The sequence below is a fragment of the Ixodes scapularis genome, unplaced genomic scaffold (assembly GCF_016920785.2).
Source record: "Ixodes scapularis isolate PalLabHiFi unplaced genomic scaffold, ASM1692078v2 PGA_scaffold0__279_contigs__length_252992795, whole genome shotgun sequence".
Taxonomy (NCBI): domain Eukaryota; kingdom Metazoa; phylum Arthropoda; class Arachnida; order Ixodida; family Ixodidae; genus Ixodes; species Ixodes scapularis.
This window is the reverse complement of record NW_024609835.1, coordinates 56,739,740-56,758,784: the sequence shown is the minus strand read 5'-3', so window position 1 is coordinate 56,758,784 and position 19,045 is coordinate 56,739,740. Positions and strand designations below refer to the sequence as shown.

The 19,045-nt window shown below is 50.5% G+C and overlaps 1 protein-coding gene across 4 annotated transcripts in view; it reads left to right on the top strand.

Annotated features, from left to right (window-relative positions):
* The first annotated feature begins 613 nt into the window (after positions 1 to 613).
* Positions 614 to 19,045, top strand: part of LOC8023216 (protein c-ets-1-A) — a 197,043-nt gene continuing 178,611 nt past the window's right edge. The window contains exon 1 of one of the 4 annotated variants that reach the window (XM_040222567.3): positions 614 to 1,128. The gene's annotated coding sequence lies outside the window, so the exon portion shown is untranslated. The remainder of the gene's footprint in view (positions 1,129 to 19,045) is intronic. The other 3 variants (XM_029986089.4, XM_040222568.3, XM_029986091.4) reach the window with 3 other exon arrangements.

Here is a 19,045-nt window from a genome sequence, read left to right as displayed (position 1 = left end):
TCCTAACCTACACACAAACACGAGCTCACGTTCTCTCACACACACACACAGCCAGTCCCTTTGACACGAAGCGGCGCGGAAGAAAGTAAAAAGGATCAATATGCTAAAAATACATTCTTGTGTGTCCCTCCCTCCCTCCTCACTGCTTGGCAAATTTTTATACTTTCTTTTCGAAGCTCCGCGCTCCTCTGTGCGGCTCTACGCCTTCGTTGATGATCCCAGAGAAATTTCGCCCAGACTCCCAACTCGTTCCGTCGAACCTCCCTCGCTTTCAAAAGCCGCTCTCCGAGTGACGTCAGGCGTGACGTTTTCATTCAGTCTTCGCGCCAGCCAATGGGGGTCTGCGACGCTCCGCTTCATTCACGTCGGCGGCCGAGGGGTGCAAGCGCCATCGCCGCCGCCGTCCGACGTCGCGCTTCGTTCTTTTTTTGAACCGGTGTTCGTTCTCTCCTCGTGCCCCGCCACAAAGTTCCACTTGATCGTTGCCTGGCTTATCTGGCGTTCCCCTCGCTCACGCTCTCTCCGACCGCGTCGTCGTGGAAAGCAGCTAAGAACCCAAAAAGAAGTTCTTCTTCCCCCCCTCCGCCCTCCCAAGTTACCGTACATTACACACACACGCCGGCTGGTTTTTATTTTGCTCGGAGCGCGTGGAAAGGAGGAAGGTTGCCCTTCGGAACGGCGAGAGCCGACCGCGCACTTTCTTCTTCACCAGTCGAGCAATCCTCCCTCTCTCGGTCTGACGTCGCCGGCCGACATCGCGAGTGTGTGTGCCTTCTTCCACGACGAGAGCTTGCGTGTTGTGTCTTCGACGAAACCCTGTACGGCCCGATCGCTTCGGGAGCGCCCTCGGCGCCGCTTCTTTCGTCCTTCAGCGAGGGATACTTTTCGGGTGAAATTCGGCAAAACTTTGGATGCGATAGGTCCGAGGACGGAGTACTGTATTGTGCCCTACGGTTGCTCGCAGCCGAAATCCGGATTGAGCCCGATTGTTGTGGTGGAGTGTCTGGAGGGAGAGGTGTGTCGTGTTCTCGGTGTTGTCGAGTGAGACCGGCGAGTCCTGCTCCGGCGGTTTAAGCCTAGAGCAGGGTTGGACGGCCCCGTGGGACCAACGGACAGGTGGCCGGGTGAGTGAGTGAACTTTGCCTTTCGATTTAGAGGTATTTTTCTTTATTTATTTTTTTATTAACGAACACGCCTATTTGTAAGTTTGGACAAGTCTAGTGGCGCTCCTTTCGGTAAAACGATTGTTCCTCGTTTTACGCCTTCCTCTAATGGTGTCGTTAATCGACACCATAAGATGCGACACCCACGAATCCTGGGCTCAATCCCCACCCCCACTGGTTCCGACGTGCGGTCGTGTATCGTTACTACGTGAAGAACGTTAAAGACACCAAGCTAGCAGTCGTACTATACTCATCTACAGCGGGGATTTCAGGCGCCCATTGGGGCAGACTATAGTTTAAACATCCAGACGACGCAGTTTTTACGTGTGACAGCCCGTTCATGCAGGGGCCAGTTACGTCACCGGGCTTTATTATGGAACATCATCGGCGCTGTGTGCGCTATTTCTTCGACGATCGCGGTGTGGGGGAAATCAGACAGTCGTAGTGGTGGCTCCCGCGTGGGCAAGTTCTAAGAATGAACGGATGAGCGCGATCCAAAACGGCCCGAGTTTCTTGGTGGGGGGGACTCTGCTTATCGTTCTTGGCGTGTTGTCAGGCGGGCTGACGTGTGCTTTGGCGGAGAGATCGGGGGGCCAGTCTGGTGGTTGGCGCTTGCGCCGCGGTGCCCGTGTTAAAAGCGAGAAGCACGCTCTGTTTACGTTGTTGGAGCGTGCGAATGAGCAGGTAGTCTGTGCTTTCGAAGTGCCGCAGGTAGACGTAGTCTACCCGCGCTCCCATGCGAGGAGGTTCTGCACGCTTTTCTTATTTTCTGCTATCGTCATGTCGCGTCGCCCTATCACATCGGTCTTTGAGATCGTGACTCCGCGCCGCGGCTCGCAGTCTTTCGTAATCAGCACGCAAGCGTAGTGTTGTTTTCGCTCGGCGCTGGCGAAACGCTGCTGATACCTGCCGCCGGCTCTCGTAGGCGTTTCAGACGTGGCTCGGAAAGTTGCCACGCTTTCGCTGACGACCAAAATACGGATTTAATTCGAAGACTCCGTGTTTGTATGACAAAGACGCCCGTCGTTCTTGGCGCTGGTACTTGCGCGGAAGGTGCCGTGTAGCCGAAATTTAATTTGCAGGTCGGAAAATTCCCAGGTGGTCGGAAATAGCGCTCAGTCCTCTGCTGGGGCGTGCCGAATTTCCTTCGTTAGTGTGACACCGTAAGACTTCCACATTTGACTCTGATTCGCACTGACACCATGAGAGACCAGAGGCGTGACCAACAGGTCTCCTTTCGCGTAGGGAATGGCAGCCGCCATTTTGTTTATCGTTATGGTTTAAGGGGGCGCGCGTTTGCTTGTATAGTTTTCGTCGCGGGACCGTTTTTGTTTCATATTGCTGTTTTACGTGCCACGTCTAGTTTGCCTTCTTTCAAAGGCCGTTGCAAACATTGTTGTTCATGTCGAAATGCGTTCGGCCTCGTTCGGCGGCGGAGAAATGCGTACCGATAGCTCTCTGCCTTGGCAACGCACGTGCTACCCTTGAGAGAAACGAAAGCGACCAAGCTAACGCCCAGACACAGACATTCAAAAAGGGGCTTCGAGGTCTCAGTCAAGCATTTCTCGCGTGAAACGAAGTGCCGTATTGTTATCGAAGCGGAGGTCACCCAGTTCATTACCTCGACGAACCTGTCTTCACACTGCATGGGACGGACGTTTCGTGGCCTTTGGAATTATTCGATCGCGGCCGGCCGGCTGAATTTCTACGCCCGGTTCAATTCAGCGTCGAAAGACGTCTGCTCTCAACTCTATAGTAGATGGCGCTGTCGGTGTTACTGCGGTCTATTTGAATTTTGAACACCGTTCCGATCGCCTCCACTCCCGCATTCTTTCCACGCGTTCCACCCACTGCTGTGCCCCAAACAGAGGTTAGGTTTGTGTGCGTCAGATATTTTTTGTTTGTTGAAACTTTGGAGGGCCAGGTAACAAAATTCTAAAGATTGTCAGTACCATTGTATTATGATGTAAATACAGTGCATTTTCGGCGCTTGGGTCCGTGCATGAACCAGCGCAGTGGCTACAAGTCAGATAGGTATTTTCTATTGTTTTATCTTCGCTCTGCACCCTATCAGAGCAAGTTTTCCCCCTCAATTTAGCAGAAGTCGAGCGTACTGTATTTAAATTAAGTCAGATGTCCTGCCGTATGATATTACCACCAACTGTAATACCCGTGTCACACGGGCACCCCTAACCGTAGTTAACTCAGCTTGAACTGCTGTTACGCGGCACCACAGTTACGGCACTATACTCTCGGACAGCTACTTTAGAAGAAGTGAAGAGCGCGCGTGCACTGCTTTAAAAAAAAAATTGGGTTGTGTGTGTGTTTATACAGCCTAGAACTTGGTCTGCCTCACAGGGGCGACGAGTCTCCCAGCTGTAGATGAGAAATTTAGCCAGTGCGGTACAGCCGCTAGCCTGGGGTCTTTAACGTGCATCACACAGTAGTGATACACGACCGCACGCCGGTACGATGCTCATCCAAATCGAAACGGGCAGGGGTGGGGCTCGAACCCAGGATCCCTGGGTTCCGCAGCGCGAGCTTTCGCTCCACGTGCTCCGAGCTGGTGTGCGCTAGACCACTCGGCCACCGGTCCCCCTTGCACTGCTTTGATAGGCGCTCAGATGCTCAAGCGCACGTTCGCCCATAGCTTTCACTGCATAGCCACAGAACGCCGTCCGCCGGTATACTGTGCACTAACTGTAGTTAGTTAACTGTGCTCGTGTAACAAGGCGTCGCTGCATCGCGAAATGTAAACCGCCTGTTTATTTTTACAAGAAGGGACAACACATTGCATGGACGTGTCTGGTGAAACCTTCGAAGACCATGGATCCATAGGACTAAATTGCGCTTTTTTACGCTTTATTTTCCTATATTTCTTAACAGAGTTGTTTTTGACCGGTGCCCCGCTAGTCGAACAGAAAGCTTAGACTGTTTAGCAAGTCCAACATCACGAGAACAGCATTTTGGCGGCATTAAAGGCTTGTTCGCAAACGATCAAACCATTACTTCTGCCATCTGTTGGCGACACTCACCCGTAAAACATTTGGTAGCAGAGGACTATTTGGCACATGTCCGTGTATATTGTTTTATCTTTGCCCTTCTTATGTGGCCAGGCCATAAACAAATCGAAGCGTAAAATTACATTCTAGGTTCTCGAGCTTAGAATTCAAATTCTCTCGAGCGAATTCACCGAGTTGAGAGGTGCTTTCAGATACGGTGAAGCTAGATTGACTCAATAGATGGAAGTGGTACACATTAAACACCCCCATGCGAGTTTTTGTACTGCACTGGCTAAATTTCTCATGTACAGCTGAGACACCAGACGCCCACTGGGGTTGCCTGACTTCCGGCCGTACAAACCTACATGTGACACAATTACTCAAAAGATGGCTGTACAACATGGCGCGCGGGGACGGCATGTCTGCTTCGATTTGCCATATAGTTTTCGAGAGGTATTTGGGCGGCCATGATTTCGCGGTCGTCGTCGCGTTGCATTGATCCGGCTCTCGAATGGCTATCGTGCACAGCCTCCAGATTGCGGCTTCGATACGGAGAGGAATTTGAAACGTCGGCTTGCTTTTTTTCTGGCCCGATAGTGTGTGCCCTTCGTGGTACTCGCAGAGTGTCCAAGGCGACCTTTTCTCCTTTAGACTCGGTTTATTCCGCTTTATTTTATCATATTCGATTCATCCTACAGCGTTATCAGCACGCGCTCTAGCCCTGCCGTCTGAGGCCGTGCTTTGGTCAGACTTTTATCGTTCGCCGTTAAGTCGAGGCTGTATATTTCAGTTGCTGGCGAGGCTGGAAACGAAGTGAGCTAGCCTTGCCCGACACTCTTCATTCGCATCACACGAATTTCGTGCGATTCCTACAAAAATGTAATGAATAAAACTAGTTGCAATTATCTTTTTTTTCTTCTTTTTTTTTATACGTGGAATTTTGTTATATCGTTGTACTAGGAGCAAATACGGCGTGTGGATTGCGCCTACACTGGCCTTGGACACAGACGCAAAGAACGAAATTATGTTGGAAAGTCGGCCGTTCAGATGTAGGCCGGCAGGAGTACGATGCTATCTTTCGGTCTCTGGACACTTATCGTGAGCTACGGTGAAGCGGCACGGCCTATGCTGCCTTCTCATAGTCGGATACGGACCGCCGTCCCGGGGCGACAACTTGTGAATCACACTCGCATCTACGGGTCTTATTTTGCAGCGGCCGCTTCATGGCGAGCGAAGAGCACACCGCCGTTGGCATTTTAATGCTTGGAATGTCATCTTATCAGTATTCGCTGTTTGACAGCCATGAAATGCTTGTACGGTGCACTCTTCTTTCGCCCTAAGGCATTCCTCGCTCGAGTTTGGGGAACTAAGACGATAGTCGTTTTGGTGTTGGTTATCACATCATGCCACACGTCACGTGTGGGAAGAAACCATCTTTAGCTCAAGACATTGTAAGCATGAGACATTGTAAGCAAGAAACCATCTTTAGCTCAAGACATTGTAAGCATGAGACATTGTAAGCAAGAGTAGCGACTGAGCTAGGTGGATTAGGAAATAGACGGCTTACACATTACCACTAACTCGCGTGATCTCCACCGATGGAAATAAAGCTGAGAATCGTAAAGTCAGTAGAGAACGCCCAACCCCCGAAAGGTTTCCCCACCTCGTATATTTTCCCATTTATCCCTTCACCGCAAAGGAGCTGAGAAGGAGGGGGGGGGGGGGGGCGATTTTTTTTTTTTTTTGAATTTTACCGTAGTATTTTTAAGAGATTGCATGCATGCGAGCTGGCTAGCACCGATATTTCGGGCCTGGAGGCAAAGAAAAGTATATAATGCAGTTATCTGTAAACTTCCGCGTTGGGCACCTTCACGTGATCCAACTGCCTGACTCCAGTCCTAAGTCCTGCGTTGATGATTTTCATTGTTTAGTGACTGATAATTCGGATGCGTTGTCAGCTGATTGCGGCTAACTTTGGCCGCGCTTCTGTATATTTATGTTGAATGGGTGGCTCTGGTCTGTCTCGTCTACCATGAAGCGGAATTATTTATAATTCTCGAACGAGCTGGCACGCGGGCGAAACGTAAGAGGAACAGCGACTACAGCGACGTGTTGGTCGTTATATTTAGCGTGTGTGTCCTGTAAGTTTTTCGACTGTATATCTCGACGGTGTGAACCTGAGCGGCCCCCTCTCATTTGAGACCGAAGTTGTTTTTCTTCCTCTTGGAGTGAGTATATCGACGCTTTAATTTGCTGTCGTAACGCAATTTCGCTCCGATTGGAAGGCATTAGTCCCGTACTCCCTCCACTGGAACTACAACACCAAGATTGTAATAGCTGTTACCTCGCTCATGGTTCGTCCTTTCTGGGGGGAAAAAAATCTACAGGCAGACGCATTTGTGTGAACCAAAACACACGCTAATTAAAGGGTCCTTTGCCGTTAATTTAAACAAGTGCCCCAAGAACTATGCAGGATAACCTATACCAACAAGAGTCCCCTTTTAACCGTTTCTGTGGTCTTCGTTTATGACCGAGACGACCTAATACTCTAATAAATCACCTTGAACCAATCGTCCAATGCGCAGGGCATATCGCACACCCACCATAATGCTAGTCTGCCGGTAAAGGGATCGATGTCAGGCTGGCTCTGCGCGCCCATCAGCAGTTGCCTTGCCATCACCCGTCGCACACTCGCACAGAAAGTCTACGGTAATAATAATAATAATAGTTCTTTATTATAATCGGCCACGCCCTGCTTTTCTCGAGGTCTGTTCTCTGTTGCCAGGTGAGAACTTCAGGAGAGGTATCGGTTCCGCCCACAAAGTCTCAGAGACATATGACGCCACTGCACCATCCAGAACAAACGCACAATTTTCCTGGTGTCACAGAGAGAGAGGAAAACATATTTGTCTGCATCCAATCATCAAAATTGGCGCTCAAAAAAAAAAAAAAAAAAAAAAGGGAAAGGGACAAAAGCAAATAGAGTTTAAAATGTATCCTGTTTGGGGCGGTGCGACTTCTTTTTTTTTCTTATCGGTGGAGTTTTTCTTTCCGTTCTTACGAGCTGTCCACACTGAGCGGCACTTTCGCCCTTTGCGCGACCAAAATCTCGTTCAGTGTGAGCATACAAAAGTCGGTGTGCAGACACTGTCCGAGGCGTGTTTTTTTGCTTGTCCTGTCGCGTTGTTCCCACAAGAGCTGTCTGCAGACATAATGTTCGAAAGATGAAGGAAAAGCGCTTCGAACGTGTTTGAGTCGTGTGCCTAGATACACTCTTCCGCCGTCGTGTCTGCGATGAACGCCGTGGCTTTCGTGCGGCGTATGAGCAGTACCGCGACTTGGGGCTTGCTCCTGCAACAACAGACCACACAGAACCGTCTGCTTTGTGACGGTCGTCCAAGTCAGAGGCGCGGAAGAAAACGCGCTCGCGACCCCCGCGGCGCGCGCCGCAGCAAGCAGTCGATTCGACGGCCGACTGGGAGACCATCGACTCGACGACGGTCGCGGCCTTCGTTCGCGGCGAGGTGCACGCGGCGGCCGGAGGGAGGCGAACGATCGTGCCGCTTTTCGCACTTGACCCGTCCGGGTCCCGATCCGAGTCACGCCGCCGATGGCGGCCGACATTGGAGCGCGGAGGTCGACCGCTTTTGCGATGACCGCCTCCTCGCTGCTGGACTTGTCCCGAAGGCACCGCGGCGGCATCGACTCCCCCTCGTCGGTGCCTCGCTTGCCTCGCCGCCGACGGGCCTCGTGGATGGCTCGTTCGAGGGACGCCGCTCCGGGGCTGCTGGTAATCTGGAGAGATTGGGGACTGGGAGGTCAGATTACATTAGGGAGTTTTAGTAGATCATTCCGATAACGCTCCGCCGACGCCTTTGCGCAAGCATGGCATCGTTATCGGTATCGGGGATATCGGAACGCTCTGCTAGCTAAAACTCGCTATTAACTCGGCGGTAACAGACCGCAGTCGTTTCTTCTTTAGAAACGATTGCAATGTGTTAGAGCCGAGTTAATAGGGAGTCTTAAGGCCCGTCCACACTCTTGCGACCTCTTAAACCTAAGTTCCTTACAACTTCTTAAGCCAGAAAACACACTGGTGCCATCTATTGTGAAGCAGTGTAAACTCGGCGGTCCGGCATATATTTTTTTTTTTATTTCTCGCGTATTATCCTTTCTTTCTTGGCTCGAAAAACTTTTGTCAATGTTATAAACGAGCCTTTCTATGGGTATTACGCACATTTGACCTCGGAAATCCCGCAAAACCTTCGCTCTTGTGAAATGCAGTTCCAGGGTCACCGCATAGATGGCGCCACAATGCCAGTTTGTCCCCTCATTTTAAAAACATTTAACAAGTTTTAAGAGAACTCGTCTCTCTCAGTCGTACTCGGTCGCACTCGGTCGCAAGAGTGTGAACGGGCCTTTAGTGGATCGTTCCGATACCTTCGGTAACGGTACCGGTAGCGGTACGATGCATGCGCAGGGGGGCTGGCGAAGTTTCGGATATCGTTCCCGGTGTCAATAAAAAGCTTTTGCAGAGCATTTCGATTACTCGGATAGCGATACACCCGATACCCTGCCGATGCCTCTGAGCAAGTCGGGTATCGTTATCGGAGGTCCCGGGACGATCTACTAAAGCTCCCTATTGGAACGGTGTACTATACTCGTTTACACCGAAAGAGGGGGAAAAAATGGTGCATTGTTCATACTTTGCGCGGAGTAGTTTTTACAAGATTTGGCTGTGAACTTGTGGGAGGAAGAAGCGATACTTTTAACGTTTGAAACGTTTACGTCTTGATAACATGATATATATATATATATATACAATCTCCAATGAACCTACGTATATGTTATTTCTCTACATAAAGAGGTGATATTCGTAATGCTCGACGAGGGGCCGGACTTTTTTTTTTACTACGTTTCTTGAGGTGAAAGCGAGTATGTATCCTTCCGATAGTTCCGATGGGAGCGTTGAAGTGAAGTACAACCGGGACTGAGCGCGTTGGTCGCGGGGAATAAACCCTTTGTCAAAAGAGTCGGTTTTGCCAGTTAGTTTGGTAATACTTTGATCACAAAAGCGTTGAACGTCTCATTCGCAAAGAAAGTAGGGACTAATCCGGAAAGCTGTAGCTTCGCTCCGTCCGATTCTGACGAGGCAACATGGAAGCCCGCTGGATTTTCTTCCATATCTGGTCGATCTGGCACATTCCTCGGAATTGCCGAAGGCTCCAATTCTCACATTTTGCCAGGCAGGTTCATATTTAAACCTCGACACAAAATGATGAGGCGAAGCTTACGATGTCTAGAGACGGCAGTGTGTCTTGTCTTGAGCTTACGACTCTATACTTCGTCTCGCCTTACGATGAACCGCTGCGCACGCCACGATTCGTCCCGGCTATTCCAGCTCTGCCAAGGCGTCACGGGACTCCGCGCCCGCTGCGCTATTCCCGATGGTCACGTGACTCTCCCCCGGCATGGGATTGGCTCCGACGGGTCTTGGCGTTCACTGCGGTCCATCGCAAGGAAAAACTAAGTGCAGAAGCATAGGTAGACCGTAGAAGCTACTTTTTCCAGGTTGTTTGTTCGGAGAAAAGGCTGCCTATCAGTGTAAAGAAACTGACAGCTGTAGACAACGCCCATCCCCACCGCCCGAGGGCTTGGTGTGCTATGTGAGCTCGCTCCGATTAAAGTACGGACGCGCGATAGACAGGGCACAATCTCTTCCCGAACAGGTTCGCGCGTAATATTTGGGTATTGCAATGGCCGCCGAACAGCGCGGCATCGTACAAAGGCCCTTTCACGCAGGAGCGTTAATTTGCGTTTTCTTTTACGTTACGTTACAAGTCACCGGAACATCCGTGCGTCGAATGTTGCGTGCGACTGCGAGGCCACGCCTTGAAACTGGTCGCCAGGCTTCACACAAAGCACGGATATTCCGGTGTCTCTCGACGGAAGCAAACGTAAGCTTCCGTAACACAACGCGACGTAAGCAAACGGTACAGACTGCGATAAGCCCTCTCTGAGTGAGCCCTCCATTGCTGCATGGTGAAATGCGGAGTGTTAATGCTCCGGCAAGTGGGAACATTGCATCTACGCAACTCTTTCGGAGCTTATCTCCCGATGGAGTCGATCATATTTTATGGGATCGGAGCTTTGAACAGCCTAAACATTGTTGTCTAAGATATTTCTGCATCATAGGAAACAGTCCTTAGGCTGATGTATGACAACAGACGTTCTTCTTTTCTTATGATTATAGTCAGTGGCAGTTAGCTTCAGGAACGCAGAGCGTGGACTGTTTTGATCATTATCACTCCACAGCTAATCAGATTGTTGCATTTGCAGATAAGAACGCGGAAGAGCCAGTCACAAAGCAAGAAGCGCAAACGTAGTACACTGCGCCCTGGTTTTCTTTTTTTAGGTTGTTGGTGAATTTTGTATGGCCTTCAGCGGGTTTCCAAAGTGCAGGTGCGTGCGCACTGCCGAGCTACTGGAATGCTCCCCCATGTGGTCGATGAGATATGCGACCTTTAATTCTCGTTGGCATAAATTTGTTAATTGATGAGGGACGCAGATGCGTATATGCAAATAATCATGCTCGTGTCTGGCTCGTACATTCGAATCTTTTCGTGAAAATATGCCTACGTGTGTTGCTAAAGAAAAAAAACAAAACAAAAAAAAACAGAACCATCTTTTTTTTTTTATCCTAGGAAAAGCATACCCTTGATGTCAACTCTGATAGTTGTCAGAATAAATTCCTCAATGCGATATCTTGTTTGTTTTCAACGTTTAGTTCTCATTTTTTTTTCTTTATGGTTTTATGTTAGCGAGCGTTGTCCTCGAATAATTGAGAAATATAAAATTTATAGTTTGTACGTTTAGACACGAAGGCCACGTACGTCATGCCAGATGTCTGCGATGCCGGTCGGCACTCTGGCCAGGGCAGCAGGACTGTTACCATCTCTGCTTTTATGTAGAACGACAGCTGATGTTTTTCCAGCAGATATCTCCTTCAAATCGTTGAAGAAGTCAATTCTATAGCGAAGCGTTCGCACTCGTTCCGAAACCGATCAGAAGCTTCCTTTTCGGGCTTCGCTTACGTGCGACCGAAACGAAGTGGACTATAATCTGTTGCAGGTTGAGAAGAGCAAAACAAACCCCTTCCCAGAAAGCTCTGTGGTCTCGATGATTGTCGGTTTTGTCCCCCTCTACCTGGCTCCTTTCCAGTGTTCGGTCTGCTCAGGTGAAAAGAGTGGAGGGCTTTGCGAGAGGAGCCTGTCCTGCTGATCTTGACCTGCAACAGACCATAGGTGTTACCCGATTTGATCCCATGTCCTAACTTTCATTCGCCGTCTAAATAGCTGACCCCATAAACACCCAATACACACGGACCCGAACACATCGCCAAATTGTGACCGTCATTTGTGCTCTCTTTTTTTTTCGTCGCGTGTACGAGGCGCTCACGCGGCTTTGGCAGCGATCTGTCTGGTCGTAGCAGCGAGGCGTTCACGATGAAGGCAGGAGTCCTTGCTCGACGCTTGTCCTTCGCTACTCACACACGGGGCTACGGGCGGCAGAAGGTCGCTCCCGCCGCTGCCTAATGGATGAAGGCGCTGCGGGCTCGGCGTGCTTTTGCCCGCACGCTCGGTGGTGTCGAGCTCGGCTCGTTCGTCGGCTGCCTTGTTTGCCCGGGCACGGGGAAAGGCTCTGCGCCCGTCCGCCCACATCGCGGGGAGCACATCAACTGGGCAGCAACCTTGACTCCCCGGGCGCGCGTATACTGTCTCTCGGAGGGAAACGCGCCTAGCTGTTACCTTTTGCCGCGTTGTTGTTGTTCACTTTGCGTCAACATTGCGGGATGCGGAGGCCTCGGGCAGCGAGAGCGGTCCTTTCTGATTTGCTATTGGTTCGTCTTCAGCGACACGTGACGTTATACTACGAGCGAATCGACAGGTAACCAACGACATAAAAAGTTGCTCGCGTGACTTTCCATGACACGTTGCTTGTACTGCCGTTTTCTTATCGCCATTTGCGGCCGCTTAGTGTTTCGCCGTATCCACGGAGGGCGTGCACCGTGCAGTAGACGAAAGCTGTACCTTTTTGGTACGAATCGCAGAATCCATTTCGAATTACGGTTACAACTTAGTAAGTAGTGCCAACTGTACTATCGCCGCATGGTAGCTTAATGTTTAAATGCACACTATGCGCAGCGTAGTTTCTGATGGTATTATCGTCTACATGGTTTCGTTACAGCGTACCGCTCCTAGGCCAATGTGTGTCTGTTCCAGTATCGTGAAACTTCAAAACGGCATGCAGATTTTGATGTAACGAAATCAGCGCTCCGGTGATTCATTGACGCAAACTTAGTGTAATATATGGACAGTCATTTGCGAGAGACCCGCGAAACTTGGGTAAGCGAGCAAATAACGCCGGTCGCTAATCTCGTTCATCACGGACGCTGCGGTGAAAAATCGAACCCTACTCTCCGGGGTCCGTGTTTACTGTGAGCACGGGGGATGCTTTGACGTCAGCTCCTGCGCTTGAAGCCGCCGCTAAAGCCAAGCTCCTTGCCTGTGTCTGACAGCATAAGCGACGCAGGGCGTGGATAATTATATTCGTGCTTCCCGCTTCGCGATTGGTTCTCGTGCGTTCCTGTCGGCTAATGCCGCAATCTCATTGGCTGCTGGGCGTTAATGAGATGCGCGGGAATCGCTACACTCTAAAAAAAGTTTGTGCGTCTACATTCACGCACAACACTCGGAGAGCCAATCACCGCAACTTACGGAGGCAGCTCAGCGAATGACACTGCCGAAAGATAAGTTTCGACCAAAAAACACAGTCTGAGTTGTGACATTAAGCCATTGAAAACGTCACGCTTGCATTGCTTAATGTCTGCACTCAGACCGTGTTTTTTGGTCTAAACATATATTTCGGCATTGTCATTCGCTGAGCTGCCTCCGTAAGTTGCGGTGATTGGCTCTCCGAGTGTTGTGCGTGAAAGTAGACGCACAGACTTTTTTTAGGGTACGCCCTATGCTGTCGGTGACTGAACTGAATACGATAAGTCTCTTCCTACTATCTTGCCACGAGAGAATCGCCACTTGCCCGTAGAGCGGGATCACAGTTCTTATACGTCACACAAAAGGCACTCTGCATACGGATTCGAGCGCGAGTCACCGCAAGATCTGTGCTTTGAATGCCGCATGGCAATGCGTTCAAGGAGAAAACTTGGCACGCAGCATTCGAACCACGGATACTGCGGTGTCTCGTGTCTGCAGACTGTCTTCTGTATGATGCATGAGCAGCGTGACCCCGGCTTAAAGGCCGACGACCAGACTCGAGATTCTACAAGGCAAAAGATTCTCCTCACGATCGGGGAGGTGGAAACAGGCAACGGTGGACACTCTAGAAGGGGGGAAAGGAGGAAGCGAAGGAAAAGTAAAAAGCGCGAACTGGTCGTCGGTCTTTAAGGAAACCGTGCTGGAAGAAAAGAAGAGGTCACACGTCAAATCAATAAACATCTGCAACCACAAAAAAAAAAAAAAAATAGTGGTGTGGAGTGAATGGGGTGGATACGGTTCCTGTCAGCACGGGCTTAGCAACACGCAGGAATGGAAGTCAGTAAATATTCGTGGCCTATATTTGAACCGTGCTGCCATTCTTTTTTTTTTTTTCATTAAATGTGTTTGAAGAACAAAGCATATAGGCGTGGCCCACGAGGCTGGGAACGTGCGATAATAATTGGGTGAGACTGGAGAGCCACCCGCTATCGTCCAGATCTCGTTTCTGGAGTTGCAATCGGCGTCAGAACCCGGAGGCCTCGTACCGATGCGATTTCTTGCATGGTCTTTATGGCGAAATGCCACCCTTATTGGACCTCTAATTTTCCTGCTGACAGTGATATAAACTACTATTAAACTTGCGCCTTGGATACTCACTCGTCTTTGTGGGAATAGTGAACTGGGTTCGTTATTCTCGGCAAACTACGTAGTCGTGTTTTGCTTTCTGCGGTAGCGCTCACGGAAAAGGTAGACGAGAGAGGGCGATGTCATGACATGACGAGCGGCCACCAGTCATTTAGAGGGCGCGATTTGTGATTCATTTTAGGTGGAAGTCAATTTATTGTTGCGTGGATCATCTCCACCCGTTGGGGGCTTACCCAAATCTAAGCATCTATGGGACGAAGGAAGGCTGTTCTAGCTGCGAGTCTGAACTTTAGTTCGGAGAAACACGTTTATACATGAAGAAGATACTTTGTTTTTAAGTGATTGTCAGTCGCGCGGTTAAATATCAACAGAGTGAATTACCTCTCTTCCTCTCTTCGACCGCTCCATATAGAGTGCCCGCTAGCTTATCTGAACACACGGCGCGTGGCTGAGCGCGTTCAGACAAAAGTATCTCGGCGTCCCACGTTTTGGACGATAGCTCAGCTGTGTGCATACTCAAATCGAGGCACGTCGCCTTTCAAGCCTTAGCAACAGCGCTTGGGAACCGATTGCTGAGATTTGGATAAACAATTAGGGAACGTGGAGGGGAACGGCGTCTTCTCCTTCCTGCGGGGTGCGGACGATAGGATGAGTCGCTCGACGGTTGATCCACGCCACACTCTGTGCGGAAGGCGCGGCACTGCGTCCCTGATAAGACCCGCGATTAACACGCCTGGAGGCTCATTTTATCTTCTCGTGCGGATCAGCCTGCTTGGCTCTCTGACTAGTTTCGACGAGCGTTGGAGTGCACCACGTGAGAACTCTCGCCTTTCTCTCTTCCCCTGGCTTCGATAGGCTTATCGCTGCTCGTAAAACCGCCAACTGTCCGAAAGCAGCCCTTCTTTTCCGCCAGAGATCGCTCGCTCTGTCGGGTTGTTTCGGACCTCCAGCGGCAATGGGGCGCAGGCCCCGAAAAGAGTTTGGAACGGTGCACAGCCGAGCTCGCGTTTCACTCGGGACGCAGGAAGAATAACGCGGAAAAGAACGGACAGAGAACACTGTTTCACGATGTGAGGCAACAAATGTTTACGCTGTGTTGTTGTTTTGTTCCACGTTTATTTTGACATCTTGCACATATATTCAGTTTCTTTTTTAAGGTGGCTCACCTACGCACTGTCAGCCTTCTTCGGGGCGTGTGGGCCTACCGGAGCAATTTAGAACCATTTCAGATATCTTGCGGTGAAGAAATCCCACTGGCCTTCCAAATCTTTGAATTTAAAGACAACACTTATTAAGGGCTTGATTTCCCTTTTTAAAAGGTCTGTCGAATGTTTCTACCGAGTAAGTCAGTCCTTCAAAATTAACTTTATTTCGTATTGGCGCCGTTTGAGGCGATTTGCTTGTGCAGGCAGCCCCGTCTTCTCAACACGCATCAGTCAGTTACGAACACACGAAGACATGCCCTGGGCTGGCTCATTGCTCTCGTGCGCTTCTGCCACACTGCGCAATGTACAACTCGTGAAATTCGGACATAAAAGGGAGCTTTACAATAGAGTACCCCAATGCTTGAGGGCCCCAAACAGCTCGGTATACCTCACAACTAGCACCGGGGGCCCCCTGTTCTAAAAAAATAAATAATATTTTATGGTCCCTGTTGTTCCAAATATAACGTGACTCCGTGACGTCACGTGACCTGACGTTACGCGATGGTATCACGACACGTTACACCATGACCGGTTCCGCTTGACGTGCTCTGCCATGAGGCATGCGCGGACGTACGGACGCATGAATGAACGAATTTCTGTAACTCTTTGAAAGCACTATATGCCGTCAAAGAGTTCCGCATCAGAATAAATCGACTTTGACTCACGTGACGCCTGGTTTAGATTTGCGTTGGTTACATGCAGAAGCCGCCGGCACAACGTTCCGTACTATCAGGTTTGAAGTTGTAGTTTTATTGACGTCAGTGCTCTCAATGACTCTTTTTCTTTTTCGACGGGTGTGTATGAGTAAGAAAGACGAGTGGTATCGCGAACGCGCAGACCGCGACGTTTCTCTCCTGTACCCAAACAACTGGGCGTGTTTTGTCTAGCAGGACGCCTACGGCCTGTGCGCGTCACTGCGGGTACTTTGTTCGTTGAACTCGTAATAGCCGACTAGGTTTTGTTATTGTTAGAGTGTGTTCCGGCGAGAATCGCAATGTGTACCCTTGCTGGTTTGTCAAATTTGCTGCCGAGGTTCGTCCCGCGCGTGAAAGAGCTGCTCATTCTTGACTTTTTCTTTCGTGTTGTAAAGGAATTCGGTTTGTGAGTCTCGTCGTCTCACCATTCTAAAAGCGTACGTACGAAACTGCCATAAAGGTCGTTATTTATACCTATTGCATTTCTGCTCTAGGCATGACACCGAGATCGAGCACATTTACTTTTTTTTTTTTTTTTTAGCCCTACGATTTCGTTAATCTGTCATGTTACCTGCTTTAGCTTAAATAAGAGTAAAATCTCCACGCCAGGCAGGTCTTAATCTCTGATGCATGTGCAGACGTAGTTATGGGAATATACTGTGTCAGTTCGAGCTCAATAATAGCATAACGACTTCAACGGCGCCTTTTTTGACTTCCTGTCCTGTCACAGCATGTTTTGGCCATGAGGTGCTTTGAACATTTGGCGATCATAAATACAGACAGTACCTACGTTGGAGATGCTTGTTTTCCACCAGGCTGTGATCACTGAGGGCTATCTATACCTGACCGCAGCGCACAGGTAAGGGGTCAGGGAGCTCTGAAGCTATTGAGTGCTTTTTACCCGTGAAAGATCCCAACATATGCAACAATCTAAAAAAAAAAAAATATGCGAGGTTTGAACAATATTTTGCTCTATGCTGGAGGCGGTATGTCCCGAGCCATAGGAAGGAAACAGAGGCGTGCCGATTAGGCGGGACCGCATTTAGACAAACAACGCGGCGCCAAAGTCGACGATCATTGTTTAGTCTGTCGCCGCACACTGCGCAGGCAGGCGGCCGGCCTCCCAACGGGAACGCGGCGGAGGGGTTGCGGGCGCACGCAGGCATGACCCCTGCTCCCGCTGTTCAAACACGACGGCCATTCACAATGCGCCTCGGCTGCGCGAGTCATCGACCATCGGGATTGATCGAGCGGCGGCGCAGGTGACGGATGGCGTCGCCACAGCACCGAGACGGCGCCGAAAGGAACGTGTTGAGATCTCGTTACGGTCGGGCTCTCTGTTTGCATATTGTTAAAGCCGCCGACTCTTCCCCGCTCTGCTGTTCTTCCCGATACTCTGTTGTTTGTGTGCGTCTGGGCCTTCTAGCGATCCCGTCTCGGTTCGTCGTCTTACGGGCTTGTTATGTTCGTCGACTTCTTCGACAGGGTCGGCTCGGTTGTGTTCCCGACGCTTGTTCGGGCAGAAAGATGCACCCTCGGTTGCCGTCTTCGTGTGTCGGGAAACGGGGACTTATCCTGGTAGTTGCAGCGTCTCGTGCAGCCGGTGTAGTTTCTGTCGCCCCTTGTTTCGAAGTTCGAACACTATCGGCATTGTTGTTTGTATCTCTGTGGTTACGTTCTGCCCACTTCATGAGCTCTTCACCGTGTGCGGTACTGCGCCCAGTTTTCGGGTTGGTTGACGCTGCTACTTGCTTCCTATCAGCTACACATTGTTTTATTTTATGTGAACTCACGTGACGGTTTCCACGTCACTTTGTGCGGTTGAATGCACAGGCTTAGTTGCTGAGACGGCACGTTTGCCGTGCTGATATGATGCGATGACGTTTGAACTTTTCCTCGTATTATAAACTAGTATGCCTCACGTAAAGCGAAAAAAAAAAAAAAAATGTAAGTTGTTTGGGTTTTTGAGTCTTTCCCCGGAAACTCATCCATAAAGACTGGCAGGGGCCATGGATCCCAGAGACGACCTTGTGCGTAGTCTCGCCCCTCAACTCGACCTTCGCCCGCGTCTTCGGCTGACCTCGAACGGCAAGACAAAGTGAAACAGCAACAAGTGCTTTCGCCTTTTCCACTATCGAAGCCAAAAGGCAGCGACGGTTTTTTCCCTCAAATCCTTCACCACCATCTGCGAGTTCAGCGAGAAGTGGTCTTGCTTTTACACCCTCCCCCCCCCCCCCCCCCCTTTCCCCCTTCCTTCCAACCTCCCCCGATTTACAACCGAACCCGCGCAGGCAGACGAAATCTCCCGAACGTTTTGCCGCTGCCGTAGTGTCAAAACTTTACAACTACTCGAGCCAGCCGCCTCCTCTTTCCTCTGACTCCTTGAACCCCCCTCTCTTCTGGATAGAAAGCGGTCGTTTTTCCTTTCTTCTTTTCAAATCTCCTTCAAGCCGCCGCCACCACCGCAGCGGCGCTTTATTTGCGCGAGGTCGTCTTTCCTTTTGTCCCGCCGCCAGCTCAAAGCACACTTCGCTCTCTACCCCCGAAAGCGAGCCAGGAGGTACTCCGAAAGCTGGGAGAGCGGTGGGAGCGACGTGCTCGTTGGGCCTGTCATGCGTCGATCTTTAGCCACGTGATCGCGCCCTCGCCCATACCCTCCCGCACAAAGTAAAGTGAGGGGATGAAAGGGAAGTTGCTGAGTGGTCAGGCGAGCCCGTAGCTCACAGTGCACCGTCATGAGTGGACGGAGTGCCTGCCCATGAGGGGCTGCGGTGGAGACCCCCAAAAATCTCGCAGGAGCAGCAAAGACTGCAACTGTCTCGGAGGAGCCTCGGGCGAGCTGAGTCATTGTTCCTCGGCGGGGAGCGCGCTGTGGCAGCGGGGGGACTCTCTCCCTCTCTCCGACAGCCCCTACTAATTAGGAAGGGCGCGCCAAGTGACTTCAAGCAGTGGCCCGCTGCTCGGCTGCCGTTTTGCTGCTTTGCCCTCGTCTCTCGAGGTGGGACCCAAGTTTGGACGCGCCAGCACCACGAAACAGAGAGGCAGGTGCTTCTGCGAAGC